Here is a 12,433-nt window from a genome sequence, read left to right on the forward strand (position 1 = left end):
GTGACTGATGGAAATGGGATGCAGTGACTGTGGTGAAGGGGATGCAGCGACTGAGTGAAATGGGATGCAGTGACTGAGTGAAATGGGATGCAGTGACGGATGCAAATGGGATGCAGTGACTGAGTGAAATGGGATGCAGTGACTGAGGGAAATGGGATGCAGTGACTGAGGGAAATGGGATGCAGTGACTGAGGGAAATGAGATGCAGTGACTGAGGGAAATGAGATGCAGTGACTGAGGGAAATGAGATGCAGTGACTGAGGGAAATGGGATGCAGTGACTGAGTGAAATGTGAAGCAGTCACTGAATGAAATGGGATGCACTGATTGTGTGAAATGGGATGCAGTGACTGAGGGAAAATGCGTTGCAATGACTGATGGAAATGGGATATAGTGACTGATGGAAATGGGATACAGTGACTGTGGGAAATGCGATGCAGTGACTGAGTGAATTGGAATGCAGTGACACACGGAAATGGGATGCCTTGACTGACGGAAATGTGATGCAGTGACTGATGGAAATGGGACGCAGTGACTGAGGGAAATGGGATGCAGTGACTGATGCAAATGGGATACATTGACTGAGGGAAATGGGTTGCAGTGACTGAGGGAAATGGGATGCAGTGCCTGAGTGAAATGAGATGCAGTGACTGAGGGAAATGGGATGCAGTGACTGAGTGAAATGAGATGCAGTGTCTGTTTGAAATTGGATCCTGCGACTGAAGTTAATGGGATGCAGTGACTGAGGGTAATGGGATGCAGTGACTGAGGGTAATGGGATGCAGTGACTGAGTGAAATGGGATGTAGTGACTGAGGGAAATGGGATGCAGTGTCTGAGTGAAATGAGATGCAGTGACTGATGTAAATGGCATGCAGTGAATGAGGGAAATGGGATGCAGTGACTGACGGAAATGTGATGCAGTGTCTGTTTGAAATTGGATCCTGCGACTGAAGTTAATGGGATGCAGTGACTGAGGGTCATGGGATGCAGTGACTGAGGGCAATGGTATGCAGTGACTGAGGGAAATCGGATGCAGTGACTCGGAAATGGGATGCAGTGATTGAGTGAAACGGGATACAGTGACTGAGTGAAATGGGATTGCCGTGACTGTGGAAAGGAGTTGCAGTGACTGAGGAAATGGGACGCAGTGACTGAGTGAAATGGGACGCAGTGACTGATGGAAAGGAGATGCAGTGACTCTGTGAAATGGGATGCAGTGACTGAGTGAAATGGGATTGCCGTGACTGTGGAAAGGGGATGCAGTGACTGAGGGAAATGAGATGCCGAGACTGAGTGAACTGGGATGCAGTGACTGAGGAAATGGAATGCAGTGACTGAGTGAAATGGGATGCAGTGACTGAGGGTAATGGGATGCAGTTACTGAGTGAAATAGGATGCAGTGACTGAGGGCAATGGGATGCAGTGACTGATGGAAATGGGACGCAGTGACTGAGTGAAATGGGACGCAGTGACTGATGGAAAGGAGATGCAGTGACTCTTTGAAATTGGATGCAGTGACTGAGTGAAATGGGATTGCCGTGACTGTGGAAAGGAGATGCAGTGACTGAGGAAATGGGACGCAGTGACTGATGGAAAGGGATGCCTTGACTGTGTGTAAAGTGAAGCCTTGAGTGAAATGGGATGCAGTGGCTGTGTGAAATGGGATGCAGTGGCTGTGTGAAATGGGATGCAGTGGCTGTGTGAAATGGGATGCAGTGGCTGTGTGAAATGGGATGCACTGGCTGTGTGGACATGGGATGCAGTGGCTGTGTGAACTGGGATTCTGAGACTCAAGTGAATGGGATGCCGTGTCTGTGGGGAATGGGATGCAGTGACTGTGGTGAAGGAGATGCAGTGATTGAGTGAAATGGGATGCAGTGACTGCTTCAAATGGGATGCAGTGACTGAGTGAAATGGGATGCAGTGACTGAGTGAAATGGGATGCAGTGACTGAGTGAAATGGGATGCAGTGACTGAGAGACATGGGATGCAGTGACTGAGGGACATGGGATGAAGTGACTGAGTGAAATGGGATGCAGTGATTGAGGGAAATTTGATGCAGTGAATGAGTGAAATGAGATGCAGTGACTTAGGGAAATTGGATGCAGTGACAGAGTGACATGAGCTGCAGTGTCTGATGGAAATGTGATGCAGTACCAGAGGGAAATGGGATGCGGTGACTGAGGTACAGGGAAGGAGTGACTGAGTTCATGGGGATGCAGTGCCCAAGCGGACTTGGGGTGCAGTGAGTGAGGGAAATGGGATACAGTGCCTAAGTGAAATGTGACGCGCTGACTGAGTGAAATCGGATGCAGTGACTGAGTGGAATGGGATGCAGTGACTGAGTGGAATGGGATGCAGTGACTGAGTGAAATGGGATGCAGTGACTGAGTGAAATGGGATGCTGTGACTGAGTGAAATGGGATGCTGTGACTGAGTGAAATGGGATGCTGTGACTGAGTGAAATGTGATGCAGTGACTGAGTGAAATGGGATGCAGTGAATGAGTGAAATGAGATGCACTGACTGATGGAAATTGGATGCAGTGACAGAGTGACATGAGCTGCAGTCACTGAGTGAAATGAGAAGCATTGATTGCACTGTCTGTGAGATACGGGAAACAGTGACTGATGGAAATGGGATGCAGTGACTGTGGTGAAGGGGATGCAGTGACTGAGTGAAATGGAATGCAGTGACTGAGTGAAATGGGATGCAGTGACTGAGGGTAATGGGATGCAGTTACTGAGTGAAATAGGATGCAGTGACTGAGGGCAATGGGATGCAGTGACTGATGGAAATGGGACGCAGTGACTGATGGAAAGGAGATGCAGTGACTCTGTGAAATGGGATGCAGTGACTGAGTGAAATGGGATTGCCGTGACTGTGGAAAGGAGATGCAGTGACTGAGGAAATGGGACGCAGTGACTGATGGAAAGGGATGCCTTGACTGTGTGTAAAGTGAAGCATTGAGTGAAATGGGATGCAGTGGCTGTGTGAAATGGGATGCAGTGGCTGTGTGAAATGGGATGCAGTGGCTGTGTGAAATGGGATGCAGTGGCTGTGTGAAATGGGATGCACTGGCTGTGTGAAATGGGATGCAGTCACTGTGTGAAATGGGATGCAGTGGCTGTGTGAACTGGGATTCTGAGACTCAAGTGAATGGGATGCCGTGTCTGTGGGGAATGGGATGCAGTGACTGTGGTGAAGGAGATGCAGTGACTGAGGGACATGGGATGCAGTGACTGAGTGACATGGGATGCAGTGACTGAGGGACATGGGATGCAGTGACTGAGGGACATGGGATGCAGTGACTGAGGGACATGGGATGCAGTGACTGAGGGACATGGGATGCAGTGACTGAGGGACATGGGATGCAGTGACTGAGGGACATGGGATGCAGTGACTGAGGGACATGGGATGCAGTGACTGAGGGACATGGGATGCAGTGACTGAGGGAAATGGGATGTAGTGACTGATGCAAATGGGATGCTGTGACTGAGTGAAATGTGATGCAGTGACTGAGTGAAATGGGATGCAGTGAATGAGTGAAATGAGATGCACTGACTGATGGAAATTGGATGCAGTGACAGAGTGACATGAGCTGCAGTCACTGAGTGAAATGAGAAGCATTGATTGCACTGTCTGTGAGATACGGGAAACAGTGACTGATGGAAATGGGATGCAGTGACTGTGGTGAAGGGGATGCAGTGACTGAGTGAAATGGAATGCAGTGACTGAGTGAAATGGGATGCAGTGACTGAGGGTAATGGGATGCAGTTACTGAGTGAAATAGGATGCAGTGACTGAGGGCAATGGGATGCAGTGACTGATGGAAATGGGACGCAGTGACTGATGGAAAGGAGATGCAGTGACTCTGTGAAATGGGATGCAGTGACTGAGTGAAATGGGATTGCCGTGACTGTGGAAAGGAGATGCAGTGACTGAGGAAATGGGACGCAGTGACTGATGGAAAGGGATGCCTTGACTGTGTGTAAAGTGAAGCATTGAGTGAAATGGGATGCAGTGGCTGTGTGAAATGGGATGCAGTGGCTGTGTGAAATGGGATGCAGTGGCTGTGTGAAATGGGATGCAGTGGCTGTGTGAAATGGGATGCAGTCACTGTGTGAAATGGGATGCAGTGGCTGTGTGAACTGGGATACTGAGACTCAAGTGAATGGGATGCCGTGTCTGTGGGGAATGGGATGCAGTGACTGTGGTGAAGGAGATGCAGTGATTGAGTGAAATGGGATGCAGTGACTGAGGGACATGGGATGCAGTGACTGAGTGACATGGGATGCAGTGACTGAGGGACATGGGATGCAGTGACTGAGGGACATGGGATGCAGTGACTGAGGGACATGGGATGCAGTGACTGAGGGACATGGGATGCAGTGACTGAGGGACATGGGATGCAGTGACTGAGGGAAATGGGATGTAGTGACTGATGCAAATGGGATACATTGACTGAGGGAAATGGGTTGCAGTGACTGAGGGAAATGGGATGCAGTGCCTGAGTGAAATGAGATGCAGTGACTGAGGGAAATGGGATGCAGTGACTGAGTGAAATGAGATGCAGTGTCTGTTTGAAATTGGATCCTGCGACTGAAGTTAATGGGATGCAGTGACTGAGGGTAATGGGATGCAGTGACTGAGGGTAATGGGATGCAGTGACTGAGTGAAATGGGATGTAGTGACTGAGGGAAATGGGATGCAGTGTCTGAGTGAAATGAGATGCAGTGACTGATGTAAATGGCATGCAGTGAATGAGGGAAATGGGATGCAGTGACTGACGGAAATGTGATGCAGTGTCTGTTTGAAATTGGATCCTGCGACTGAAGTTAATGGGATGCAGTGACTGAGGGTCATGGGATGCAGTGACTGAGGGCAATGGTATGCAGTGACTGAGGGAAATCGGATGCAGTGACTCGGAAATGGGATGCAGTGATTGAGTGAAACGGGATACAGTGACTGAGTGAAATGGGATTGCCGTGACTGTGGAAAGGAGTTGCAGTGACTGAGGAAATGGGACGCAGTGACTGAGTGAAATGGGACGCAGTGACTGATGGAAAGGAGATGCAGTGACTCTGTGAAATGGGATGCAGTGACTGAGTGAAATGGGATTGCCGTGACTGTGGAAAGGGGATGCAGTGACTGAGGGAAATGAGATGCCGAGACTGAGTGAACTGGGATGCAGTGACTGAGGAAATGGAATGCAGTGACTGAGTGAAATGGGATGCAGTGACTGAGGGTAATGGGATGCAGTTACTGAGTGAAATAGGATGCAGTGACTGAGGGCAATGGGATGCAGTGACTGATGGAAATGGGACGCAGTGACTGAGTGAAATGGGACGCAGTGACTGATGGAAAGGAGATGCAGTGACTCTTTGAAATTGGATGCAGTGACTGAGTGAAATGGGATTGCCGTGACTGTGGAAAGGAGATGCAGTGACTGAGGAAATGGGACGCAGTGACTGATGGAAAGGGATGCCTTGACTGTGTGTAAAGTGAAGCCTTGAGTGAAATGGGATGCAGTGGCTGTGTGAAATGGGATGCAGTGGCTGTGTGAAATGGGATGCAGTGGCTGTGTGAAATGGGATGCAGTGGCTGTGTGAAATGGGATGCACTGGCTGTGTGGACATGGGATGCAGTGGCTGTGTGAACTGGGATTCTGAGACTCAAGTGAATGGGATGCCGTGTCTGTGGGGAATGGGATGCAGTGACTGTGGTGAAGGAGATGCAGTGACTGAGGGACATGGGATGCAGTGACTGAGTGACATGGGATGCAGTGACTGAGGGACATGGGATGCAGTGACTGAGGGACATGGGATGCAGTGACTGAGGGACATGGGATGCAGTGACTGAGGGACATGGGATGCAGTGACTGAGGGACATGGGATGCAGTGACTGAGGGACATGGGATGCAGTGACTGAGGGACATGGGATGCAGTGACTGAGGGACATGGGATGCAGTGACTGAGGGAAATGGGATGTAGTGACTGATGCAAATGGGATGCTGTGACTGAGTGAAATGTGATGCAGTGACTGAGTGAAATGGGATGCAGTGAATGAGTGAAATGAGATGCACTGACTGATGGAAATTGGATGCAGTGACAGAGTGACATGAGCTGCAGTCACTGAGTGAAATGAGAAGCATTGATTGCACTGTCTGTGAGATACGGGAAACAGTGACTGATGGAAATGGGATGCAGTGACTGTGGTGAAGGGGATGCAGTGACTGAGTGAAATGGAATGCAGTGACTGAGTGAAATGGGATGCAGTGACTGAGGGTAATGGGATGCAGTTACTGAGTGAAATAGGATGCAGTGACTGAGGGCAATGGGATGCAGTGACTGATGGAAATGGGACGCAGTGACTGATGGAAAGGAGATGCAGTGACTCTGTGAAATGGGATGCAGTGACTGAGTGAAATGGGATTGCCGTGACTGTGGAAAGGAGATGCAGTGACTGAGGAAATGGGACGCAGTGACTGATGGAAAGGGATGCCTTGACTGTGTGTAAAGTGAAGCATTGAGTGAAATGGGATGCAGTGGCTGTGTGAAATGGGATGCAGTGGCTGTGTGAAATGGGATGCAGTGGCTGTGTGAAATGGGATGCAGTGGCTGTGTGAAATGGGATGCAGTCACTGTGTGAAATGGGATGCAGTGGCTGTGTGAACTGGGATACTGAGACTCAAGTGAATGGGATGCCGTGTCTGTGGGGAATGGGATGCAGTGACTGTGGTGAAGGAGATGCAGTGATTGAGTGAAATGGGATGCAGTGACTGAGGGACATGGGATGCAGTGACTGAGTGACATGGGATGCAGTGACTGAGGGACATGGGATGCAGTGACTGAGGGACATGGGATGCAGTGACTGAGGGACATGGGATGCAGTGACTGAGGGACATGGGATGCAGTGACTGAGGGACATGGGATGCAGTGACTGAGGGACATGGGATGCAGTGACTGAGGGAAATGGGATGTAGTGACTGATGCAAATGGGATACATTGACTGAGGGAAATGGGTTGCAGTGACTGAGGGAAATGGGATGCAGTGCCTGAGTGAAATGAGATGCAGTGACTGAGGGAAATGGGATGCAGTGACTGAGTGAAATGAGATGCAGTGTCTGTTTGAAATTGGATCCTGCGACTGAAGTTAATGGGATGCAGTGACTGAGGGTAATGGGATGCAGTGACTGAGGGTAATGGGATGCAGTGACTGAGTGAAATGGGATGTAGTGACTGAGGGAAATGGGATGCAGTGTCTGAGTGAAATGAGATGCAGTGACTGATGTAAATGGCATGCAGTGAATGAGGGAAATGGGATGCAGTGACTGACGGAAATGTGATGCAGTGTCTGTTTGAAATTGGATCCTGCGACTGAAGTTAATGGGATGCAGTGACTGAGGGTCATGGGATGCAGTGACTGAGGGCAATGGTATGCAGTGACTGAGGGAAATCGGATGCAGTGACTCGGAAATGGGATGCAGTGATTGAGTGAAACGGGATACAGTGACTGAGTGAAATGGGATTGCCGTGACTGTGGAAAGGAGTTGCAGTGACTGAGGAAATGGGACGCAGTGACTGAGTGAAATGGGACGCAGTGACTGATGGAAAGGAGATGCAGTGACTCTGTGAAATGGGATGCAGTGACTGAGTGAAATGGGATTGCCGTGACTGTGGAAAGGGGATGCAGTGACTGAGGGAAATGAGATGCCGAGACTGAGTGAACTGGGATGCAGTGACTGAGGAAATGGAATGCAGTGACTGAGTGAAATGGGATGCAGTGACTGAGGGTAATGGGATGCAGTTACTGAGTGAAATAGGATGCAGTGACTGAGGGCAATGGGATGCAGTGACTGATGGAAATGGGACGCAGTGACTGAGTGAAATGGGACGCAGTGACTGATGGAAAGGAGATGCAGTGACTCTTTGAAATTGGATGCAGTGACTGAGTGAAATGGGATTGCCGTGACTGTGGAAAGGAGATGCAGTGACTGAGGAAATGGGACGCAGTGACTGATGGAAAGGGATGCCTTGACTGTGTGTAAAGTGAAGCCTTGAGTGAAATGGGATGCAGTGGCTGTGTGAAATGGGATGCAGTGGCTGTGTGAAATGGGATGCAGTGGCTGTGTGAAATGGGATGCAGTGGCTGTGTGAAATGGGATGCACTGGCTGTGTGGACATGGGATGCAGTGGCTGTGTGAACTGGGATTCTGAGACTCAAGTGAATGGGATGCCGTGTCTGTGGGGAATGGGATGCAGTGACTGTGGTGAAGGAGATGCAGTGATTGAGTGAAATGGGATGCAGTGACTGCTTCAAATGGGATGCAGTGACTGAGTGAAATGGGATGCAGTGACTGAGTGAAATGGGATGCAGTGACTGAGTGAAATGGGATGCAGTGACTGAGAGACATGGGATGCAGTGACTGAGGGACATGGGATGAAGTGACTGAGTGAAATGGGATGCAGTGATTGAGGGAAATTTGATGCAGTGAATGAGTGAAATGAGATGCAGTGACTTAGGGAAATTGGATGCAGTGACAGAGTGACATGAGCTGCAGTGTCTGATGGAAATGTGATGCAGTACCAGAGGGAAATGGGATGCGGTGACTGAGGTACAGGGAAGGAGTGACTGAGTTCATGGGGATGCAGTGCCCAAGCGGACTTGGGGTGCAGTGAGTGAGGGAAATGGGATACAGTGCCTAAGTGAAATGTGACGCGCTGACTGAGTGAAATCGGATGCAGTGACTGAGTGGAATGGGATGCAGTGACTGAGTGGAATGGGATGCAGTGACTGAGTGAAATGGGATGCAGTGACTGAGTGAAATGGGATGCTGTGACTGAGTGAAATGGGATGCTGTGACTGAGTGAAATGGGATGCTGTGACTGAGTGAAATGTGATGCAGTGACTGAGTGAAATGGGATGCAGTGAATGAGTGAAATGAGATGCACTGACTGATGGAAATTGGATGCAGTGACAGAGTGACATGAGCTGCAGTCACTGAGTGAAATGAGAAGCATTGATTGCACTGTCTGTGAGATACGGGAAACAGTGACTGATGGAAATGGGATGCAGTGACTGTGGTGAAGGGGATGCAGTGACTGAGTGAAATGGAATGCAGTGACTGAGTGAAATGGGATGCAGTGACTGAGGGTAATGGGATGCAGTTACTGAGTGAAATAGGATGCAGTGACTGAGGGCAATGGGATGCAGTGACTGATGGAAATGGGACGCAGTGACTGATGGAAAGGAGATGCAGTGACTCTGTGAAATGGGATGCAGTGACTGAGTGAAATGGGATTGCCGTGACTGTGGAAAGGAGATGCAGTGACTGAGGAAATGGGACGCAGTGACTGATGGAAAGGGATGCCTTGACTGTGTGTAAAGTGAAGCATTGAGTGAAATGGGATGCAGTGGCTGTGTGAAATGGGATGCAGTGGCTGTGTGAAATGGGATGCAGTGGCTGTGTGAAATGGGATGCAGTGGCTGTGTGAAATGGGATGCAGTCACTGTGTGAAATGGGATGCAGTGGCTGTGTGAACTGGGATACTGAGACTCAAGTGAATGGGATGCCGTGTCTGTGGGGAATGGGATGCAGTGACTGTGGTGAAGGAGATGCAGTGATTGAGTGAAATGGGATGCAGTGACTGAGGGACATGGGATGCAGTGACTGAGTGACATGGGATGCAGTGACTGAGGGACATGGGATGCAGTGACTGAGGGACATGGGATGCAGTGACTGAGGGACATGGGATGCAGTGACTGAGGGACATGGGATGCAGTGACTGAGGGACATGGGATGCAGTGACTGAGGGAAATGGGATGTAGTGACTGATGCAAATGGGATACATTGACTGAGGGAAATGGGTTGCAGTGACTGAGGGAAATGGGATGCAGTGCCTGAGTGAAATGAGATGCAGTGACTGAGGGAAATGGGATGCAGTGACTGAGTGAAATGAGATGCAGTGTCTGTTTGAAATTGGATCCTGCGACTGAAGTTAATGGGATGCAGTGACTGAGGGTAATGGGATGCAGTGACTGAGGGTAATGGGATGCAGTGACTGAGTGAAATGGGATGTAGTGACTGAGGGAAATGGGATGCAGTGTCTGAGTGAAATGAGATGCAGTGACTGATGTAAATGGCATGCAGTGAATGAGGGAAATGGGATGCAGTGACTGACGGAAATGTGATGCAGTGTCTGTTTGAAATTGGATCCTGCGACTGAAGTTAATGGGATGCAGTGACTGAGGGTCATGGGATGCAGTGACTGAGGGCAATGGTATGCAGTGACTGAGGGAAATCGGATGCAGTGACTCGGAAATGGGATGCAGTGATTGAGTGAAACGGGATACAGTGACTGAGTGAAATGGGATTGCCGTGACTGTGGAAAGGAGTTGCAGTGACTGAGGAAATGGGACGCAGTGACTGAGTGAAATGGGACGCAGTGACTGATGGAAAGGAGATGCAGTGACTGAGGGAAATGAGATGCCGAGACTGAGTGAACTGGGATGCAGTGACTGAGGAAATGGGATGCAGTGACTGAGTGAAATGGGATGCAGTGACTGAGGGTAATGGGATGCAGTTACTGAGTGAAATAGGATGCAGTGACTGAGGGCAATGGGATGCAGTGACTGATGGAAATGGGACGCAGTGACTGAGTGAAATGGGACGCAGTGACTGATGGAAAGGAGATGCAGTGACTCTTTGAAATTGGATGCAGTGACTGAGTGAAATGGGATTGCCGTGACTGTGGAAAGGAGTTGCAGTGACTGAGGAAATGGGACGCAGTGACTGAGTGAAATGGGACGCAGTGACTGATGGAAAGGAGATGCAGTGACTCTGTGAAATGGGATGCAGTGACTGAGTGAAATGGGATTGCCGTGACTGTGGAAAGGGGATGCAGTGACTGAGGGAAATGAGATGCCGAGACTGAGTGAACTGGGATGCAGTGACTGAGGAAATGGAATGCAGTGACTGAGTGAAATGGGATGCAGTGACTGAGGGTAATGGGATGCAGTTACTGAGTGAAATAGGATGCAGTGACTGAGGGCAATGGGATGCAGTGACTGATGGAAATGGGACGCAGTGACTGAGTGAAATGGGACGCAGTGACTGATGGAAAGGAGATGCAGTGACTCTTTGAAATTGGATGCAGTGACTGAGTGAAATGGGATTGCCGTGACTGTGGAAAGGAGATGCAGTGACTGAGGAAATGGGACGCAGTGACTGATGGAAAGGGATGCCTTGACTGTGTGTAAAGTGAAGCCTTGAGTGAAATGGGATGCAGTGGCTGTGTGAAATGGGATGCAGTGGCTGTGTGAAATGGGATGCAGTGGCTGTGTGAAATGGGATGCAGTGGCTGTGTGAAATGGGATGCACTGGCTGTGTGGACATGGGATGCAGTGGCTGTGTGAACTGGGATTCTGAGACTCAAGTGAATGGGATGCCGTGTCTGTGGGGAATGGGATGCAGTGACTGTGGTGAAGGAGATGCAGTGACTGAGGGACATGGGATGCAGTGACTGAGTGACATGGGATGCAGTGACTGAGGGACATGGGATGCAGTGACTGAGGGACATGGGATGCAGTGACTGAGGGACATGGGATGCAGTGACTGAGGGACATGGGATGCAGTGACTGAGGGACATGGGATGCAGTGACTGAGGGACATGGGATGCAGTGACTGAGGGACATGGGATGCAGTGACTGAGGGACATGGGATGCAGTGACTGAGGGAAATGGGATGTAGTGACTGATGCAAATGGGATGCTGTGACTGAGTGAAATGTGATGCAGTGACTGAGTGAAATGGGATGCAGTGAATGAGTGAAATGAGATGCACTGACTGATGGAAATTGGATGCAGTGACAGAGTGACATGAGCTGCAGTCACTGAGTGAAATGAGAAGCATTGATTGCACTGTCTGTGAGATACGGGAAACAGTGACTGATGGAAATGGGATGCAGTGACTGTGGTGAAGGGGATGCAGTGACTGAGTGAAATGGAATGCAGTGACTGAGTGAAATGGGATGCAGTGACTGAGGGTAATGGGATGCAGTTACTGAGTGAAATAGGATGCAGTGACTGAGGGCAATGGGATGCAGTGACTGATGGAAATGGGACGCAGTGACTGATGGAAAGGAGATGCAGTGACTCTGTGAAATGGGATGCAGTGACTGAGTGAAATGGGATTGCCGTGACTGTGGAAAGGAGATGCAGTGACTGAGGAAATGGGACGCAGTGACTGATGGAAAGGGATGCCTTGACTGTGTGTAAAGTGAAGCATTGAGTGAAATGGGATGCAGTGGCTGTGTGAAATGGGATGCAGTGGCTGTGTGAAATGGGATGCAGTGGCTGTGTGAAATGGGATGCAGTGGCTGTGTGAAATGGGATGCAGTCACTGTGTGAAATGGGATGCAGTGGCTGTGTGA

Source organism: Stegostoma tigrinum, unplaced genomic scaffold (assembly GCF_030684315.1).
Source record: "Stegostoma tigrinum isolate sSteTig4 unplaced genomic scaffold, sSteTig4.hap1 scaffold_201, whole genome shotgun sequence".
Taxonomy (NCBI): Eukaryota; Metazoa; Chordata; class Chondrichthyes; order Orectolobiformes; family Stegostomatidae; genus Stegostoma; species Stegostoma tigrinum.